This window comes from Mus musculus, chromosome 19 (assembly GCF_000001635.26).
Source record: "Mus musculus strain C57BL/6J chromosome 19, GRCm38.p6 C57BL/6J".
Taxonomy (NCBI): Eukaryota; Metazoa; Chordata; class Mammalia; order Rodentia; family Muridae; genus Mus; species Mus musculus.
The window spans coordinates 58,300,896-58,322,857 of NC_000085.6; the positions used below are offsets into that span (position 1 = coordinate 58,300,896).

The 21,962-nt window shown below is 43.7% G+C and overlaps 1 protein-coding gene across 8 annotated transcripts in view; it reads right to left on the reverse strand.

The window, feature by feature from the left end:
• The window catches only part of Gfra1 (glial cell line derived neurotrophic factor family receptor alpha 1), a 220,366-nt gene that overhangs the window by 65,315 nt on the left and 133,089 nt on the right, over positions 1-21,962 (reverse strand). The window lies entirely within an intron of this gene.

Consider the following 21,962-nt stretch of genomic DNA (forward strand, 5'->3'; position numbering starts at 1 on the left):
ACAGTAACAAATTACATACTTGTTCATGATACAGTATATAAAATGATATGGTGAATGTGAGTATAATTGCCATGCAATCCTCCAGGAATATAATTATGTAATAAATGCGTATAGAACATGCTAATTACTATATGATTACAGAGTAATTACATGGTTATTTGAGCCCAGAAGACAAAATATTATGCCAGCCTCTCTAAGCAGGAGAAGCAACTCCAGAGAATCTGCATCTAAGTTTCAGCTCACAGGCCATTGGAAGAAAACCAGAATAAAGCACATAAAAATTTGCAAACCTCAATTACCACTTAACTCACCACATGCAAAATGTCGGCTCTGTGAACCCTGGCTAGGAGAGCTCAGCTAGGGTTTTGGATAGAATTTCCCTGGGCTTATATTTCACCGGCTTTAGAACACCACCGAGCATATGTTGCCTTCTGCTCAAGCTCTCTATGCCCACGCTGTCTGGAAAACCAGTGCTGTCCACTGTGGGCTGCTCTGGTATGGTCTGGGCGAGGGCTTCCAGGAGGCAGATTCCACTAGGCGGCTGCACACGCTGCCTGGGCCAATTGCAATGGAGATGTTTCAAATAAATGTAAACAGACAAGGGGAATTAAGAATTAAGCTCAGGATTCACAGCTTAGTTTCTTTGTTGCAATCAACACCCTAACAAACAGACAATGCAGAGGGGAAAGGGTTCATTTGGCTTACTGTGTTCCAAAGCACAGCCTGTCATGGAGGAGAAGCCAGGATGAGGTCTGAAAGAGCTTCCCTACATCACATCCACAGCCGAGAGCAGAGAGAAATGAATGCTGACTTCTTGCTAGCTTTCTTCACTCTATAGTCACTGCACCCAGTCCTCCACCTAGGGAATAGTGTCGCTCACAGTGGGCTGGATCCTCTTCCAGTTAACTCCTTCAATTAACAATCTAGGCAATGCCCCAGAGACATGCCCACAGAACGACTTCATAAATATCATTACTCAACTAAGACTCTTCTCCAGAGATTCTAGGTTGTGGCTACTTGACATTTAGAAGTAACAGTTACAACTGTTACAAAGGGGTTTCTCTAGAGAAAGTGAAGTGAAGGAGCCTTTCAGAGCTCACTCTCTGATAAGGTGGCCCACAGCAGCTGACTGGCAGTTACGCCCCTGACCATTCAGAGCAAGTGGGATGCAGCAAACTGTCACCCTACAGATTAGACTCCCCAGTAAGTCTTCTTAGGCTTGGCACCTCTCTGTTCTCTCTTTCTTTCTCAACATGTTCCCCTAATTGAAGGCAGGCACTTGGGAAATTATAAGAGGTTGTAGAACTGACAAGAAAGGAAAGGGTCCAGGTGGGCTGAGTGGGGCTGAAAGATAGAGCAACAGGTATGTAAGGGTAAAGGGAATATTACTCTGCCTTAAAAAAGGAAGGAAGCCTTGCAACCTATGACTATATAGAAGAAACTTGAGGACATTAGGCTAGGTGAAATGAGTCAATATGTGAAGGAAAAGCAAGAGTGATTCCACTCACGGAAGGAAAGTAAATACTACAACTTACAGACACAGAAGGTTCTGGGCTGAGAAAAGGGGATGGAGCTAGTTGCTATCCAACAGGAACAAAATTCCACCTTCAAGTTGAAAGATCTTCCAAACAAGAATCTGTCTAAAGTTACTGATCCTGTATTTAGCCTTACGTTTTTGTGAGAGAGGGGAGGGCTGACATGGCTCAGCAGGTAAAGGTGTTTGGTGCCCAGTCTAATGACTTGAATTTGACCCCTGGGACCCATGCAATACAAGGAAAGAGCCAGCTAACACAAGTTGCCCTCTGACCTCCACACCAAAGCTCTCTCTCACCCTCTGAAAACACACAAAATAAATCAAAATGTAGTAAGCAAGAGTATTTTAAACTACTGGGGTGGGGACTACATGTTAGATATTATTATCATAACCTCAAAAATAGTTTTTACAACACAAAAACCTAAAGGACACAGAAAGTAACTCCAGAATTTCAAGGAGTTTTTGTAAGGAAAAAAAAAAGTCTTTATGAAACAAAACAAAATGAAACAAAGCAAAACAAATAACGGTTTTAAGAAAATATTCCACATGGGAAACTACATTACAACCTGGCACCACAAGGTGTGAGCTTCTGCTCTCGGTTCCATGTTTCTGCCTGTGGTTTCCGAGACCTGCAGGTTCAATGTGGAGGCTGCTAAGCAGGACCCCCAGCCTTTCAGGGTGAGCAATGTGGCTGTTTCAGAGTTCTGTCACTTCATCAAGCACTCCTGGAACTCTCTGTCCACCTTGTTCTTCATATGTCTGCTTCTCTGCTCCACTCTCAGAATCCAGGACTCTCAGAGGGGGGACAGCCACTGTGAGCCCTGACACAGACAGATACCACAGCCACTGTGAGCCCTGACACACACAGACACCACAGACACTGTGAGCCCTAACACACACAGACACCACAGACACTGTGAGCCCTGACACACACAGACACCACAGACACTGTGAGCCCTGACACACACAGATACCACAGCCACTGTGAGCCCTGACACAGACACCAGTCTCTGGACCTGGTTAACACTGACAGCCTTCACTTTAAAACTTTCTTTCTTTTAGTTTAGTTTAGTTTAGTTGTTTAGTTTAGTTTAGTTTAGTTTAGTTTAGTTTAGTTTAGTTTAGTTTAGTTTAGTTTCTTGAGGCAGTTTCTCTATCTCACTGTCCTGAAACTCACTTTCCATGCCAGGCTGACTTTGAACTCAGAGATCCTCCTGCCTCTGCCTTCCAAGTGCTGGGATTAAAGCCATCGCTGCCTGGCAATTTCTTTTCATTTTTAAGTACATGGCTTTATGCACTCCAGGCTGGCCTTGAACTGCTTTTGTGGCTAAGGCCAACCTTGAACTTCTAATCCCATTGCCTGTATCTCTGGGGTGCTGAGGTCACTAGTGTGTCATACAAAGTTTGTATGGTGCTGAGGGATAGTACTTAGGCTTCATACATGACAGGCAGATGATACCTGCGCCCTTGAGATGTCTAATGCTGGGCTGTTGTACCTAATGATAGTGAATTGTGTCTTTGCATGTCTATAGTCCTCTGGGTTTCTCCCCTGTGACATGAAAACTGCTTTATGATAACTGAAAATTAATAAACTCTTATTCCACATCTCTTGGGGTAGGCCCTTGAGGAGAGATGGTGGTCCCTTTGTGTGTGCACTGATATCCAATGAAAGGTATTTTCTGAAATCTACATAAAACAAAAGCAGCTGTGTGATACAGAGGTGGTCTGCACGTAAGGGATGTATAGCTAGTGAGGCATGACCCAGCAGTGCCTGGAACCCCACGGAGGGAACAGTGGCAGAGAAGATGTCACTGCGTGAACCAGGTATCACAGGCTTGCCGGACGAAAATGAACCCATCAACTGCCAGGTTCCTTCGAGGGTAAGAATTCTCTTAGTTCCAGCAACGCAATGCCATCCTCTACAGTAAGCTAATGTTATTCATTTGTTTCCTTCTGATTTCCAAGCTTGACCTTTTACTGCTCATTTGTGCTGTTTTTATAATTGTGTGTAAACAGGCAAAGGCTCTTTTTGTTTACAAATCTAAGATAACAGTATAATACAAGTAGTAAGTCAACCCATGACACCCACAGTATTTCTTTTTCTTTGGAAGTAACCCATACAGTGACACATGGCTTAAGAAATACTTGGCTGATGTGTACTTTTGTGTTCCCTAACGTTTTGTGTGTGTGTGTGTGTGTGTGTGTGTGTGTGTATTATATAGGTGATTAATTTTTTCTTCTCTGTGTGAGTATGTGTGTGTGTACATGCAGTACATGTTTACGCGTGTGCACAGATGTCTGCATGTACACAGGGAAGCATGAGGGCAATGTCAGGTGGCTTTCTCTTCACTCTGCATCTTAGTTTTTGAGACAGGGTCTCTCATGGGACCTGGAGCACATGTATTCAACTAAACTGTCCAGCCAGGGAGCTTCAGGAACCTGTCTGTCTGTCTGTCTGTCTCCTCCAGCCTGGCACTTGTTTCAGAGAGTCTGCCGTGTGTGCTTTTGTGTGTGTGCACTGGGTATCTGAACTCAGCTCCCAATCCTAATACAGCAAATGCTTTGCAGCCTGGGCCACTGCCTCAGCCCAGTTTTCCCCCTGCGTGTGTGTGTGTGTGTGTGTGTGTGTGTGTGTGTGTGTGTGTAGAAAGTGGAAAGTGGAAAGTACGTTATGTCTGAACCAACTGCTCAAGGCTAACTTAGTTTGGCCACAGGCGTGACTCTGCCTCCCTTTCTGCCGACTCTATTTCTGCCAGACCTAAGCCTGGCCAGTCCATCATCTCCTTTCTGCTCTCTATAGCCCGTGACAAATTCCAAAGTGTACAACCTGGCATAGTTGGAGGGGCAAAACCAATTTATTTCCACCTTGCAGGTCATGTGACTTCTGTCCCATTTCTTACCCTTATGACCCAAAACACTTCCACTACATTTCTCATCTCCTTGAGACCAGCAAAATCAAAACATAAGAACCCAACAGAGGGAAAAAACAGACAAACGTCAGACTCCCACTCCTTACAAGCACAGATGTAAAAATCTCCCCCAAATCTGAGTACTTGTTTAGCAATACGTTAGGAAGGTAACACAACACCTCCCCAAGGATCTGAGAGAAGTTTGGAGCTTAAAAATCAATGTGTTCCACAGGAACAGAATTCAAGATGTAAAAAAAAACAAAAAACAAAAAACAATATTTTAGTAGGCAAAACCAAAATACATTTGGTGAATTTGAACCCTCACTCAAAACACATGTTCAGCAAACTAAGAATAGAAAATGATTTCCTCAGTTTGAGAAAGAGTAGCTATGACACACAGATAAAATCATATCTCATAGTTAAATAATGTCTCCACCTAAGATCTGGGACAAAGGACCATGAAGACTCAGTACTGTAGTAGAGATCTTCCCTTTTGTAATAAAGCAACAGAAATAAATAGAAAGCACTACACATAAACACACACACACCCCAAAACATGCCTGTTTGCAAATGACTTCAAAAATCCCAAAGAATATATGAAACCACTAGAATAACTAAATTTACCTGTCAAAGATATAACATAATCACTACAAAAGCACCTTCTTGAGTTCACAGGTTTATCCTGTGTTATCAATGACCCGGAGTTCAGTGAGGACTCTACAGGCACATGGGTGGGGGCACCCACTGGGGCATGGGCAACCTACCAGTGGCCCCATCCCTACACAAGGGTGATTCTGCCTCCCTAGGCAGCCACCCCTCCCTCCCCAGTCCACGTGTAATGTTGAGTGGCTTGGTCTTGAGCAGGTCACAATTCACAGCTGCTGCACTGATACAGCAACCATGTCACACACAGAGTCAGCATCCCATACCACAAGTTAAACTTTTAGGTGACAAACTAGTATTTATAAGGTATAAGGTAAGGCTGCAATAGGTGCTCCACATTGTGGAATAACTAAACAAATCTAATTAACACACTCATCCCTTTTATATACTAGCTGCAAACCATTGGGGCAACTTAAAGTGCAATTCCACTTACAATAGTTCCAGATAACCTAGATAGCAAATAACAAAATAATAAAAACACAAAAATGTAACAAATAAAAACACATGCAACATCTAGATACTGAAAAGTTAAGAACCACCAGTGATAAAAATTAAAGAGAATTATGAATGGAATATATACCATGTTCATGGATCAGGAGACCCAACATAAATACTGTCAGTTACCTCTAAACCTTAAGGCTTTAGAATTGGCGTTCACATTCTAAAATTCACATGGAAACATAAATAATGCAGAGGATGAAGCTGAGATGCTCAAGTGGCTTCGAGATTTACTGTAAAACTACAATCATGAAGTCAGTGAGGTCCAGCACGGGCCTAGACAGTGGAGCAGAGCAGGGCTCAGCAAGGTGTCCACACCAGGCACCCTCAGATATTTGAGTTTTGAAAACAAATACTAAAGAAACACAACGGGGTAAGGAAGAAAATCTCTTCACAACAAACAGCACCAGGATAAAAACAAAAATCCCAGATTCTCACCCACCCCCAGCATGCATAAATTCAATATAGGATAGACTTAAATATAAAGACAAAAATCACGAATTTGTTAGAAGATAAAATAATCTAGGCAGTCAATAAATATTATAGGACCGTGGAATAGAATAACATCAAAAAAATTCCCTAGGTTAGAGTTTAGAGAAATTACAAACTTCCTACTGATGCAAGAACACTGATAAAGAAACGTACATAGAAGCCCTTCAGGACAAATAGTCACAAATACCTATCAGATAAAGTACTACCATCTGAAAATAGGAAGAATGCTTAAAATAGGAAGAATGCTTAAAATGTTTTAAAAGTAAAAAGAAAGTACCCTTTTCAAGACACACCAAATGTTTAAACACATATGTCACAAAGATAAATGTGTAAATGCCCAATAATCCCATGTTAAGTATTCAACATCGTGAGTTATGCAAAAAAAAAAAAAAAAAAAAAAAAGCAAAATAGAGTTACAATGGACGTTTTACTCAGCAGCTACAATGGTTAAAATAAAGACCAGCAACTTCAAGTGCAAAGCAAATATGGAGCCTCCCCTTTGCTGACTGGGGACTGCAAGTCCAACTCTGCATTGGGGAAAATGTAGGCAGTGTTTTATAAAAAACCACACAGACAGCTGGGCGGTGGTAGTGCAAGCATTTAATTCCAGCACTTGGGAGGCAGAGGCAGGCCTATCTCTGTGAGTTCAAGGCCAGTCTGGTCTACAAAGTGAGTTCCATGACAGCTGGGGCTGTTACACAGAAAAACCCTGCCCCAACAAAACAAAAACAACAAACGACACTTACATTCTACTCAATGATCACCGTAATGTCAAGCAGACATCATATCTAAGTGAAGACCTATGACCAACAGCAAGGTTGCATTGCTGAGGGCAGAGCATAGGATTAGTGGGGATGGAGGTTGAACGAGCCCAGAAGCACCCCCAAAACTAACTCTCCCAGTATCAGAAGGTCCTACGCAAGAGGACCAGGACATCTGTGATGCTTACTGATGGCATGTCCCAGACATGACTAGAAAGATACACCCATGAAGTCTCAACAATATGGCTGCCCAAACAGGCCCTCACAGTGACAAGGACAGCCCCACGAGGCCCACACCAAGAGTAAGTGTTATGTGTGGCTAATGGCTGCCAAGAGAGAGGGAAGATCTGTTTTCTCCAGGGGCTAGTTCCTGTGTAGCCTGTCTAACACTAAATGGTCAAGCCTTGACACATGTATGGACAGTATACTGCTACATAAACTCAGTGGGTTGTGTGCATGTGTGTGTGTATGTTTGTGTGTACGAGCACATGCATGTATGTAACAATAATACTTAGGAAAGAGGTAATGTACTTGGGAAGGAAGACTTGCTGAGTGCCAGAAAGTGATGTTAATTCTCCTATATGAAGTTCTCAAACTATGACCAGCAGATAATGTCCTGACAATATCCCCAGACTGCAAACAGCTCATGCACTCACTGACAGGAACACAGCCTAACAGGCAGACAATGAAGAACCATCAAGGAGTAAGAAACGAGGGTTCACTCTCGATATACACAATGGCATGAATCACAAAACACAGCTGAGAGAAAATGAGGGCACACTCCACCTTCTGACACTGTGACAACTTAGGCCCAGGCATACCTGGCCCTCTGACACTGTGACCTGAAGATGTTTGTCGTCTGCAAAGTTCACACTTGAGAATCACATAATTGAGATATAAGAAAAAAAATCACAGCCACATCTGTCTGTCATTTCTTTCTATCTCTCTATCATCTGTCTCTGTCTTTCATCTATCTCTATCTAGCTGTCTGTCAATCTATCTATCTATCTATCTATCTTCATCTGTCTGTCTACCTATCTGTTATCTCTCTCTATCATCTATTTGTTATCTATCTCTACCTTTCATCTACCTACCTAACACCTATCATATATCTATCTATCCATCCATCCATCCATCTATCATCTATAAGTCATCCATCATCTATATATTTGACATCCCTGTATGTCTCTTTCATCTATCTGTCTATCTGTCATCTATCTATCTATCTATCTATCTATCTATCTATCTATCTATCTATCATCATCATCTATCCCTATCTATCTACTAACCCTAACCTATCATCTATCTACCCATCTATCTATCTATCATCTACCTATCTGCTTTTTTAATAAGTCTATAATCCAGGTTGTCTTTGAACAAAACGTAATTCTCCTGAGCTAACTGCCTAAGTGTCTTGATTATAGGCATGGGCTATCAGGCTTGGGTAGATTTTGGTTTTCAATGTGGTCCAATCATCTGTACATCAATGTATCAGTCAGTTTCACCCTCATGCACCTTGCTTTCCCATTTTCAAGACATGATAATGAAGTCCCTGCGATCCTCAATACCCTCTGCTTTGCTGAACAATAGACTTTGCTCTTTAGAATAACTTTAAATATTAAGAACGATGACCAAGGGCAGAATGAATCCACAGGCAGAGAGAGGTTCTATTCTCTCAAAGGCACTGGCCTCTCTGTTGATTCAGGAAGTGCATGGACCCAAAATCAACCCTGACCTGCAGCAGGTCAAACATAGAGGTCTGTCCCACCTGGGGAGACGAGTTATATCAGGGATGCCCAGTGGGATGAGAGAAGTATTCGAATTCAAACATCTCTGAAGCAAGAAACTGCCTTTTCCCAAATAATAATCCCCTCACTGTCCCAAATCAAAGAGGCCACCACTGCCACCAGTCGGCATTACACTCAGAAAACTGCCACCATTATTGGTCAACACCAGCACCTGCTAGTCCACTGGTGTTACTCACGATGAAGCCACGATGACAGCGAGCGATCTATTTCTGCTGATTGTGAGGAGGAACCAAGCAGTAAGTGCATTAAAATCTGCATGGATTGCATGAAATATGACAGAGCACACAGAAGGTTAACGAGACACGTTGAGAAAGTGCTGTTTACCAAGGCTTGCCAACTTCCGGCTATCTTTCCGCGCCCTTCTTTTGGGCTGGCAGAACAGAGCCCCTGCTGGTTCCTTCTTTCTTTCTGACTTGATTAATTGCCATGTTAACACAACCACTACTCCTCTCCCTCTAATGTATTAGCCCAGCAAATGAAAAACGAGCACCAGGCGCCAAGCTCTTCCCAGGGGTAGGCAAGCCTTTCTGGAAGCTCACATTGACTGTCATCTGATATCTGAGAGGATCAGGTGGCAAAATCTGATCACATGGGTTGTGACCCTTGTAATTGATCCTTCATGGGTTTGGCCTTTTCCAGCTGAGGTGCAAAGAATTACATTTAAGATCCATGTGCAGGCTGTTTGGAGCCTATTTCTTCCTATCTACACGCGTTTCAGACCTATTGTATTACCCGGTGTGCATTTCCTGCTGGGCCCCCTTTTTTACATTCTACACAACTACTCGAAGCCTGATGCCGAATCTAAGCTCTCTGGGGCTGTGACCAGGGAAAGCATTCTGAACACTTATGGATTTGTAAATAATTCTTCTACCGGGTGTAGACAGTTTCCAGGGTTAACCACGAGTCAAAGGCAGTTTCTATCGTTTAGACTGCCATTTCCTGACGTGCATGCAGTCACCTGCTTTCATCCTACATCTCCCCAGCTATGTCCATACCTTAAAAAATTAGATGGCTCTTGTAAGTGGTGTGCCAGTCCCGGGCTCGCTGCTACCGTGATTAAGAGTGCTGTCTCAGCAAATGGGATCATTACATTTTTAATTAACCTTTCCAACCTCCCCACCACCTTTTTCTTTTGTTATATGCCAGCTCCTTGAAATTTTCTATTTGTTTATGTTCAACTAGGTTTGAAACAAAGGCATGGCAACCGATCCCAGGTGAAGCAGGAGTCCACACTGCAGGGGACCTCCCTGGGAAGGCCTGGTACCTCCTTGTGTGTCAGACATGGGGACAGGCACTTAGAACTCTGTGGCTGGGTTCCCACCTAATTTTTATTTTGGCAGCTTAGCATTATTTAATGGCCCCAGCTACCAGGGAACTGGCTTTTTAAAATCTCTTTCAACCTAATTATAATTACAGTGTATAAATCATGGAATGATCAATTATAAAAATCCTGGGTTCATAAATATTTAACTTAGCATTTAAATCCACACTGCAGGAGTGCGCGAGATTTTGGAGGCCATCTCTCTGCAAACAACTGCTTTATTACAGCTCTGCTGCCAACAACTGCAAATGGCACCAAGTCTGTCTTGTAACCCACTCCAGCACATATCTGGGCATAATGCCTCTCTGAGTGCTAAGATGCCATGGTTAGTCTTCTTTAAAAAAGAAACAAAAAAACAAAAACAAAACATGCACATGCCTATCATTAAAAGATTTTTTTTATTCCTATCACCATCCCTAAATTCCTCAAGTTAGGAGGCATGATTACAATATTTGACATAAAAACACTCATTAAAATATATTCTATCCAACAAAAGATTGATTCCAAGATAATTGAGGTCAGATTTGTTTGCAAATGTCTTGTGACGTGTGCAAACGCTGAGGCAGAGAGGAAACGGTCTTCGAGGCAGACTCAAGCAAAACAGCTAAACATTTTTCAGCAAAAAATCATAAAAGCATAATTGGATTTCAATTTAGAAATAGCGGGCCTAAGACAGGCCATTTTTAATAATCTAATTATGTGCTCAGGGCCTACCCCAGAACTCAGCCATGGCTACAGAACTATTAATTGCATTCAATCCTGCTGCATCTTCAACCATGAAATTTGCTATTACATGTAGGGCTGGTTTTCAGTTATGGGCCTCTCTTCTCCAACCTCAGACGCTCTTATGCCATCCAAATGTGCCTGCTCTTCTCATTTTCCCAAAGCAAAATCTCTTAATGGCTTCTCTGGACCAGAAAAGTAGCTCAGACTTGTGGTCTTTCCGCAAACATCATATAAAAGCAAGGCCCATAACTATTTCCCCCTGTTTTTATGAAGGCACAGAGAAGAGCCCTTGCTTTTCCCTGATTTTCATTAATTAAAGGTATTTAATTGCTAACATCTCATTAGCAGTAAAATTAATGAGTACTTCAACTATCGGAAGGATCTGCATGATAAAATAAACCTAATTCATTTTATGGCGTATGAAAAGTAAATCCACTAATATTTAGCCTATGCAAGCTCCACTGGTATTTAGTAATTTCAATGGTAAAAGACAAAATACATCTTCAAAACAGGTGCTGCGTCTCCTCGGGGAAGGCAGCAGATATGGGCCAGCAAACTAATCGAGTCTTCCCTCGCTTTCCCCCAGCGCCATACTGCCACCAAGAAGACCAATTAGAAGAATAGAAAATGGCTTAAAAAGATAACTTTCCAGGTTACTGTGAATAAAAAGCTGTCCGTAGGATAACGTGCCTACGTTTTTAAGGTGGTTGTGATGCCGATGGACCACAACAATGATCAGAATTGCTTGATAACCCTCAGGGTACAGTAGTGGCACCCATACCTCTGCAGTAACCAACAGCTCTCTAACTGGACTTACGATCCATTTAACAGCAGGGAAATCACTCCCAGTCCTGGAAGCCCATCCAACTACCCTGGAGTGCTGGGCCTTAGAAAAGAACCTACTACTGGCACTTTATTAAACCAACATAATTTCAAACTGCATCTGTATATTTATCTTTATACCCACAGATAGATGTTTCTCTCACTACCCATCAAAGAAACTTCTTTTTGTAACAGATGGAGACTATTACAGAAAACCACAATCAACTAAAATGAAGTGAGAGTAATCACGTGGTGCCCAGCCCCAGCTGACACATTTACAACAAAACCTCCTGCACCTAAAACAAAAGGAACATCATGGGAAAGAAGACAGAAAGATTGTAAGAGCCAAAGGATCAGGCTGCGTCCCCAAGGAATGACAAGGAAGCCACACCCATGATACCACAATAATAATGGTTGCATAAATAAGACCTGAAGTACAATGCCAACAGACATGGAAGAAAGAAATATTAATGGGCAACACCCATTGACACAGAACTACAGGCAACTAAGGAATGCTCAGAGTGGGAGAAAAACTCTGCCTTAGAGATGAGCCCCTACCTGGTTATTCAATACCAATGGGCAGCCCTAAAAGCATATGCACACAAGGAATACTAAGTGGACTGGGCAGATAAGCACGTTCATATGCACAGACACACACAGACACAGACAGGGACACACACCCAAATACACACAGACACAGAAACCCACACCCAACATATACACAGACACAAAAATGCACCCACTCAGACACACACACACACACACACACACACACACACACACACAAATACTTACCCAACATACAGACACAGACACACACATGCCCAACATACACATATACACACACATGCCCAACATACACATATATACACACAGATACACACAGAAACACACACACATACCTAACATATAAGCACAGACACAGACACACACACAGAGACACACACACACCCAACACACACACACAGACCCAGAAAGGAGGCTTAAAAGCCAAGTGTCATTTAGTAGTGAGTGTTGAACAAAGTAGGTTGTTGTAATGTAGACAATGCTCATCAGGAGAAAGGAAGGGATGGATCCTTTATGTTTTTTGTTCCTGTGGGTAACTGATAAATAACTTCTGAGAACAATTACCCAATGAGGTGGTCTCAGAATGGTTTTCTACCAGAAGGTCCTGGGGTAAGTGTTTCTAAGTATTAAGAAAAATAGGCCATGATTTCAAGAGCAGGCAAGGCAGGCTATACAGGAAGGATTAGAAGGAGGCAAAGAAAGACAGAAAATGATGTGATTTTTAATTAAAACTATACAAAAGAATGTCTAATGTGATGTACCCTGGGAAGGTTGAAATGTTACCTCAAGAATGCTACCAGCTCTCTGGAGACTTTGGAAGCTCTCTCCTAGTAGTCTGAGAGGTGCTTTTCATAAAATCTCTGAGCAATCCTGAGTCTCTGCATCAGGAACGGTTTAAAAAATATATTTTAATTATTTGAGTGGTTTTTTTTTTCTGTGCACCACCTGCATGCAGTACCTACAGGGGCCAGCAGAGGGCACCAGATTCCATGGAACAAAAGTTATAAAGGGTTGTGAGCTCCATCTGGGTGCTGGGAATTGAACGTGGGTCCTCTGAAGAGTAACCCAGTGTTCTTGACTGCTGAGCTATTTCTGCAGTCCCAGCAGCCCCAGGGATGAGGCTTAAATAGCAATGTCATTTAGCTAGGTGGTAATGTTGAACAAAATGCTTAGGAGAAGAGAGGAAGAGAAGTGTCTATGTTAGAGCTTTTCAGTTCCTGTGGGTGACTGATAAATTGCTTTTGAGAACCATTGCCTGATGATGTGTCTCAAAATGGTATTCTGCCTGGGATACGTTGTTTCTAAGGTGGCTACCTGGATGGGTATACTTGTTTGAATGTATGTTCTGTGAGCTCTTTATCCAGTCACAATGTTATGGGAAATTGGATACAACCAGAAGATGGGCAAGCGACCCAAAGGTTGCTTGTACTCAAAAACTCTCAACAATTATCCTGGCCTCTGATAGACACACAGAGAAGACAAAGTCTGCATTTTAAAGCCAAGGCAAAGACTGAAGATCCTGTTAAGTAGCTGAGCGGATGCTGAGATAATGAATCGATGGTGATGTCGTGGTTGTCAGGGCCTCACAGTGTGGATTTCAGCAAAGATAAGCTAAATATCAAGCCTTTATTTTTAGTTAAAGAGCATAAAATTCAATGCCTTTCCTCCCACTAGCCTATTTACATACCTGCTGTGCTACCTATTTGCCTTCACCTGCGTTCCAATTAATACCCCATTAAGCCGCTCCACCTGCAGTGGCTTTTCCCTTAGCCACAGCCCTGGAACGATCACTCATTTGCTACAGCTCAATTGTTTCTTTTGGGAAGATAAACAGGAGCCGCATGAATAATAATGGCAATGCTTTGTATTTAAAGGGCTCTGTGTTCACAAAAGGCCAGTATAGCCAGGAACTGTGGTCAGGACAGAAGGAGCCAGTTGGTGGGGAAAACATTTGCAATAGTGTGGCTACATTCCAGAAGATGCTGGCGGAGAAGGAATGGCCCTTAGTGAGTCAGATAGGTGGATTGATTCTGAATTCTATGTCTATCTTTTGTTTAATATACACTGGGGGGGGGGGCGGAGTGCAAAGGAGAGCTTGTGAGCTGGCACAACTGGGACTTCCTGTGTGTTCGCATGTGTGTAGACTTACATGGATGTGTGTGCTGGTGCTGTGACAGCCTGAGGTTGACCTCAAGTGTCTTTCTCATCACCCTCCACACCTTGAGGCAGGGTCTCCAGCTGAACCTAGAGCTCACTGGTTATGCTAGTCTAGCCAGTAAGCTGAATCCCCTGACTCCAGTCCCCTCGAAGTGCAATCACAGTGGGTGGGCAGGCCCCCCATCTTTCATGTGTGTTTTAAGATCTCAACTTTGGTCCTCATGCTTGTGTGCCACCTCCCTAGTTGCAAAGTCGGTCTTTTAAGACAGTGTTTCCCTGTAGTCAAGGGGTTTCCTTCCTGTCTAGCTAGATGAGTGAGATTTTGTTTAGTCACGGGCTTTATGGTGTCCTCCTATTTGCAGTAAATAATACACTTTCTCTTTTGTATAAACAGATTTTAGTGTCCAACCATTCTTTCCAGGAGTTATCAAATCTGGCTACGCTCTAAGATCTTATATTTTACACAGCTCCCATGACTCTGACAGGCACATCTGGGAGCTGGAAGACCTTCCATGGCATCAGCCTTTCCTATGGTCTTCCGCCTCCACAGTCACTTATCTCCATAGCAAACCTGGCTTTCTGTGTGCTCTGGACACACTTTCAGATTGTGGACCCTATCAGGTGCTTTCTGATGCATCAGCCCTTCATCGATCTCCCCAGGAAGATCCAATTGACAGTCTTTATCCATGTCTCCAGTCAAGGTAGACCAGATGACTGCAGTGTGCAGGTGACAGTTGTCTTTATCTACAGTTCAGTCGTGGTAGACCAGATGACTGCAGTGTGCAGGTGACAGTCTTTATCCACAGTTCAGTCGTGGTAGACCAGATGACTGCAGTGTGCAGGTGACAGTCGTCTTTATCCACAGTTCAGTCAAGATAGACCAGATGACTGCAGTGTGCAGGTGACAGTCTTTATCCATGTCTCCAGTCAAGGTAGACTGCAGTGTGCAGGTGACAGTCTTTATCCATGTCTCCAGTCAAGGTAGACCAGATGACTGCAGTGTGCAGGTGACAGTCATCTTTATCCACAGTTCAGTTGTGGTAGACCAGATGACTACAGTGTGCATACCTTCAAGGTGGCTTAAGGTGAAGCACATTAGCAGGACAACCCTCTCTCCCATGTTTTCGGAAACCCACCCCTCCTCCGAGCTGTAGAAGCAGAACACAGCAGAATGGGCAGGATTGTGTGTGATAAGCGTGGCTCGGTGAACACTGAGTTTTATTTAATGGGCTGATGAGAAGTCTTCCTGCTCTTCCTGATCCCCTTCCACTCTCTGGCTCTAAATTGCAAATGAATACATTCACACCTGTACCCTCTGATCCTTGTTAGATCCCTATTTGAAAGACCATACCGGTTAGCTCAAAGACTGTTCAAAGCCAGGTGTTTTTATTTGAAGAATTCCTCAGTCAGGACCTCCAGTACATCTTGATCACTTTAAGGTTCAGCTCCTTCTCCCAGGGGGATTTTCAGAGTAAATGCAATTCTAGCCTCGTGGTGCTGGGCACCAAGCCACTTCCAGGAAGGGAAGTTCTCCCCCTCCTATTCCCCTCCCCTCGCCTGGCACCTGTCCATGAAATGCTGTTCGCCTGTTGAGGCAGATGGGTGCCACAGCTTCTGCTGCTTCTACAATGGAGCTTCCCATAGTTTCTCAACACCAGAATGTTAACTTTTATATTCCCGATGACATGGAAATTATATAAATTAAAAATCAAGGGTTCATTGAGAACTATGTCAACACCCAGAACTCCTTTGTCCATTAGGATATTTTTTGAGTTTAAAAAAAAAAAAAAAAAAAAAAAAAAAACTACAGCTGAAGCCAAAAAAAAAAAAAAAAAGCATGTGCTCTACTGAAAATCCCTCCAAGCGTCCAAGTGAGCTTTTTCTAACAGAGAAAAGGTAGCACAGCAGCTGGTTTTTGTGAGCGATGTCCACATGAATGGTTCCATTTAACTCTGGGCTGAAGCTAATGTGAGAGTCGAGGTCAGGATGGTTCCATCAGCTTTATGCCTGGAGAGATCAGAGTGACCTTCAAGGCAAGTGCTCTGGATCGGGCCAACCGCTAATGCTGCACCCAGCACCCCAGGACTTGCCAGAGGTACAGGGTCACCCTTTGGTGAGGGCACTTTTCCTGCACAGGAAAAGCAAAAACTGCCCATCTCAGCACAGCCAGCCACACTGCCCTCCTGTGTAGAAGGCACTGAGGGCTGAAAAGCTGAAGTGGAGGTTTACCCTTCAGGATGTCCTGGATCCCTGTCTCAGTGTGGGGGTGGGGAGAGATTTTGTTTTCAGAAACAGGAAGAATCATAGGAGTCTCATCTCTGGGACTGCATTCCTACCAAATCACTGCCCGACATGGGTACTAACGAGCCTTCTGCCCTTTGGCCTTAGGAAATGAGAACTGAGTATCTCCCAAGAATCTGCCGAGATGTCTGTCTAGAGCTGCCAGCAAAGATCGGACAGTGTCTTTCTCCCCAGGGGCAGCAGCTAATGAGCCTACCCAAGAGCACTGGTTAGATGTTACAGTGTGAACCACAGCTGGACGTGGCACCTGGTCTAGGGACACAGAGCTCCAAGTCGGGGCATGTGACTTGTGAAGGTAGAGGACATTTTTGTGAGCCAGGGTGTGCCTTCTTAGAAGTTCTTGGGTGGGAAGAAAACGGAAGCCAAGTTGGCTTTTTGGTGGGAAATTATGATCTCTCCTAGTTTTAGCTGGTTTATGGTATGAGAGACATCACGCTATCAATGTCAGATTTAAGAGTTATTAGTTTTAATTTTTTTAGAGTCTGTCCTTAGAGCTTCACACGAGTCTGGAAGGATTTCAATCTACCCAGTGTTGTCAACAGGACCACACTTGGAGGTGGCTGGAGACTAGAGTGTGGTTGAGGTTCAGAGTTCAGAGGCAGGGATCTGAGAAAACTGAAGATGAAATGTGACTCTGGGGAAGGTAGGTCAAGGGCCAGAGAGGCCAAGATGGCTCAGCAGGGAAAAGCACCACTAAGCGTATCCCCAGAGCCCATATAGCAGGAAGGGAATCAACTCTCAGTGGCTTGTCTTCCAATCTCCTCACAAGTACAATGACCTGTACACACACACACTCACACAGGTACACACACACTCACACACACACAGGCACACACACACACAGACACACACACTCACAGACTCATACAGGCACACACATTCACATACACTCACACAGGCACTCACACACACACCCACACAGGTAAACACTCACTCACTCACACACACACACACAGGCATACACACACACTCACACACACAGGCACACACATTCACATACACTCACACAGGCACTCACACACACACACACACAGGCACACACACAGACTCATACAGGCACACACATTCACATACACTCACACACACACACAGGTACACACTCACACACACAGGTACACACTCACACACACAGGCACACACACACACAGGCACTCACACACACACACACACTCACACAGGTACACACTCACTCACACATACACACACAGGCACACACACACACACACACAGGCACACACACAGACTCATACAGGCACACACATTCACATACACTCACACACACACACACACACAGGTACACACTCACACACACAGGCACACAGGCACACACACACACTCATACAGGCACACACATTCACTCACACACACACACAGGCACACACACACACAGGCACACACTCACACAGACACACACACACACACTCACACACACACACACAGGCACACACACACACTCACACACACACACACACTCACACACACACACACACAGGCACACACACACAGGCACACACACACACACACAGGCACACACACACACTCACACACACACACACACAGGCACACACACACACTCACACACACACTCACACACACACACAGGCACACACTCACACACACAGGCACACACTCACACACACACTCACACACACACACACAGGCACACACACACAGGCACACACACACACACACAGGCACACACACACACTCACACACACAGGCACACACTCACACACACACACACACACACACACACACACACACACAATGTGTGTAACTTAAAAGAAAAGAAAAGTCAAACAGCAAGACAAAGTTCCAGAAATATAAGCCAAACTCTGAAATCAATCACTGATTTCACTGTGATATCGGCATATTAAGATGGGAATAAAGAGACGGGAGGTCTCTCACTCTTTGTTTACTTAGATAAGAGATCTCCTCTGTGTAGTGAGCACTTCTCTAAAATGCAAATAATTCATCAGTCCTTTTGTGAGAGGTGAGAAAGGAAACTTCAAATGTGATTGGAAGCCCTCAACAGCCTTCTGTGGGAAGAGAGCAGACCTCTGTAAGAGCTGAACGCAGCCTAGGGGAAAGGTATCTACCCAAGATTAGTGTGTCAGTAAACACATAATGTACAGAAGCCCCACATATTTGACATTTGAAGAACAAAGCTATCCATCAATGTCCTGGCACGGATCGATCCGACAGAATCCTACAGCTGAAAACCTAATAGTATGACGGTAATAATGTAGCCATAAAACCTCTAGTCTATAATTGACTACTTCCACCTGACGTGAGTGCATCTCACACAGTGACTAATGCCCACCTAAAAACTTCGTTTGCGTCAAATGACAATCAGTTACACCTCTCACAATTCTCAGTGGATGGCTTGTGCTGGATAATGGCTTAGGGACAGACACGGAGGTGGCTGGGGAGAAAGTGGTACAGGTGTGTGACCCTTAACAGTTAGTCGCAGGGACTCAGTTGGCTGCCTCCTATAGAAGGGATGAAACTGCCTCTAGCTGACAAAGCTGCCCAGTTAGAATGGAGAAGACCAGAGTCAGTAATGGTAGCCGTGTTACGGTGGCATGTTCTTCCTTGGGCCATCCAGGTCTTAGTAGTGTGTGGTATCATGGGCATAGTGTTTTAATTCATCGTTAAGAGTTCCGGGTTTGTCTTCTGGCAGTGTATGAACATGTAAACACAGAGCTGGGATGGAGAACAATTTTAAGCTTCTGGGCTTTCTATAACAGCAGGGTACCAGACCAGTGATCTCCAGGGATGAGAGACCCATGGTGGGCTGTCAGCAGTGAGACCTTCAGTGGGGGAAGGAAGCTCCCTGTTGCTGATAGAGGACAGAACAACCAAGGGCACCATAATAGGTGGGACAGGAAGTGCAGGATCACTCGGGGGGGGGGGCGCATCTGTGGTCACCTTAATGATCAAGTTCATTGATGCCTCCACACCTCGGGACACAGCAAGGATTGTGTTACCTACCTCATGGTGTTGATTTTTAATTCAAAGTGAGGTTTTACTGGTACTCAGTGAAAATAACTTTCCCTTGATAGCACTTAGTATCATATCTGAGAACCCCGCTCTTCCCTTCACCTGCATCCTCAGCTCACTGTCCCAACAGAAACCTCTTCCACGCTGGATCTATCCCATGTCTCACTATCCCTGAAATCCACAAGATCTTTCTGGTTCCCAATCGTTATTTTCAAATTCTTAGTTTTCAATTCACCACAGTTGTTAGTTACCAAAGGCATCTTTTCTTTCCAGCCACAGTGTACAACTTCATTGTAACTAAAAATTTTAATTAATATGTCCAGTGGCTTCTAATGGACTCTGGGTATGTGTGTCAGGTTGCCCAGCTGCCCTTTGATGTATACTTAAAGGTAATTGGGTAGTCTCACTGATGTATTTTTAAAGAGCCGACTATTGATTAATAATGTTTCAGTATTAATATAACCACTTTGTGTGGATCAAGAAACATCAACAGTGGAAAACCCGTATTTATCTACAAATTAACAGCTCACTATAGATCTGTTACTTTAAGCTAAATGGGGTGCATCCACTCATTCCATTCCAGTGGGGACTGGGCCCCTCATAATAAAGATTAAAGCCAAGGCTGACCTTATTTTTCCCCTGCATGAAATGAATGCTATTTGCCGTGTCATGCCCTAGTGCAGTTGAAGAATAGATGCAGTAAAGCCCAGGTCCACTTCCCACTCTGACAGGCTGGTATTTTTAATGCCTTACCTGATGAAAATGCTTCATACTGTGGGAGCTTTAATTGCTTCCTGGGCCAAGCAGAATGAAATAAAAAATGATTCTGCCATTCAGGAAGGAGGGAGGACAATCTCCGCTTTATCCCTGCTTAAAACCAGTCATATGGTTCATATACCCCGAGTGTGCGCTCGTTCAAATTGAATTACTGCAGAGAGGAAAGCTGAGGTATTCTGATGAACCAGGTCTGAAGGCTGGGTTTCAGACTACTGGGCAGAGCTATTCTCCAACTGTAACCATCAACTCCATGGTTTTTCCCCTAACATCTGGAAGGTCACTGACTCTACAAAGAAGTGGGTTGGAATTAAATTCTTTAGTTGTCTTTAGCATAGAATGACTAGTCTACTGGCCCTTGGGCTGACCCATAGAAACAACTGGTTGGGTATCCAAGACGATCTATAAACAGCTTTGATGGCAGTTTCCATGCTACAGCCCCACATTTCTTTGTCACTTTGCTCTCAGCTGATGGCAAGGCGATGTCCACGTCTTGCGGCTACCACCTGAACATTAGTTGGATTCACAGAGAGAAAAAACGTCACTAGCTGTCATGGCTCCTCCTCCTACTGTAGTCTTCCCTCCCTGCAGTGAGTGTGGAAATTTTGACAACACACTGGAAAAGCCACGGGAACAAAGTCAAAATCCTTCAACAGAGGATAAACTCACGATGAAGTCAGCAGCTCCCTCAGAAGGACGGGAATGGACAGACCCAGTGGTCTGGATTCCTGTTCTAGCGGGATGCTCTCCTGTGAGTCTAAGACTCAGAGTCTGATGATTTTGCTGGAGGAGGTGTGCTGAGCTGGGGTTCCCCCATCACCGCTCTGGTTGGCAGAACGGAATGACAGGCCATCAAACCAGTAATGCTTCGGTTTCTTTGAACATAAGAATCTTCTCAAGGAGCAAGGATTTTGCTCCCAGTCTGGCTTTGTGGGTGGATCTGGGTGATCCACGAGAATCTTTAATTCCTCCCATGTGATTCTGCTAGACCAGATCTTACTGCCAAAAAATAAAATGCTATCCTGGAAATCACAGCGTATTAGCAAGATAAATTTTCTCCACATAAAAGCTTTGGGTAGGCCAATGACAGCTTAAGCTCTAACTGTGCGCTGATAATTTGGTACCATGGACTGACTCATAGTGTTTATGCGGTTACCTATTCTGGTGTTTAGGCAGGGCAGTATAAAATTTGCCCCTATTATTCCAAGACCAACCACATTGGAATTCAGCTTAAGTTGATAAATAGTAAACTGCATAAATGATGTGCCCTGAGCATTGTATTGATTACTTATAAGGAATATAAGGTAATATGAGCTGAAAAAAATTCCCTTCTAACTAAAATCTTAAACGCTAATAGATCCAAGTACTTCATACTATATATACTATATATGAATCTAAAGTATTCGTAATTGAATGTAAATTTTAAATACTTGCAAGAATCAAAACTTTGAAACTTTTAGAGGGAAGCAGACATGGTGGCAAGCTTGAGAGAAGCAAGAAACTGAAACAAGACATGTATGCACTTCCACACCATGGAGAAAACAGATACATTAACCCCATTAGGACAAAAAAACTAGCAACAAAGTTATTCCAAGGGAGAGATGCCTGAAGTCTTGAAGTGGTAAA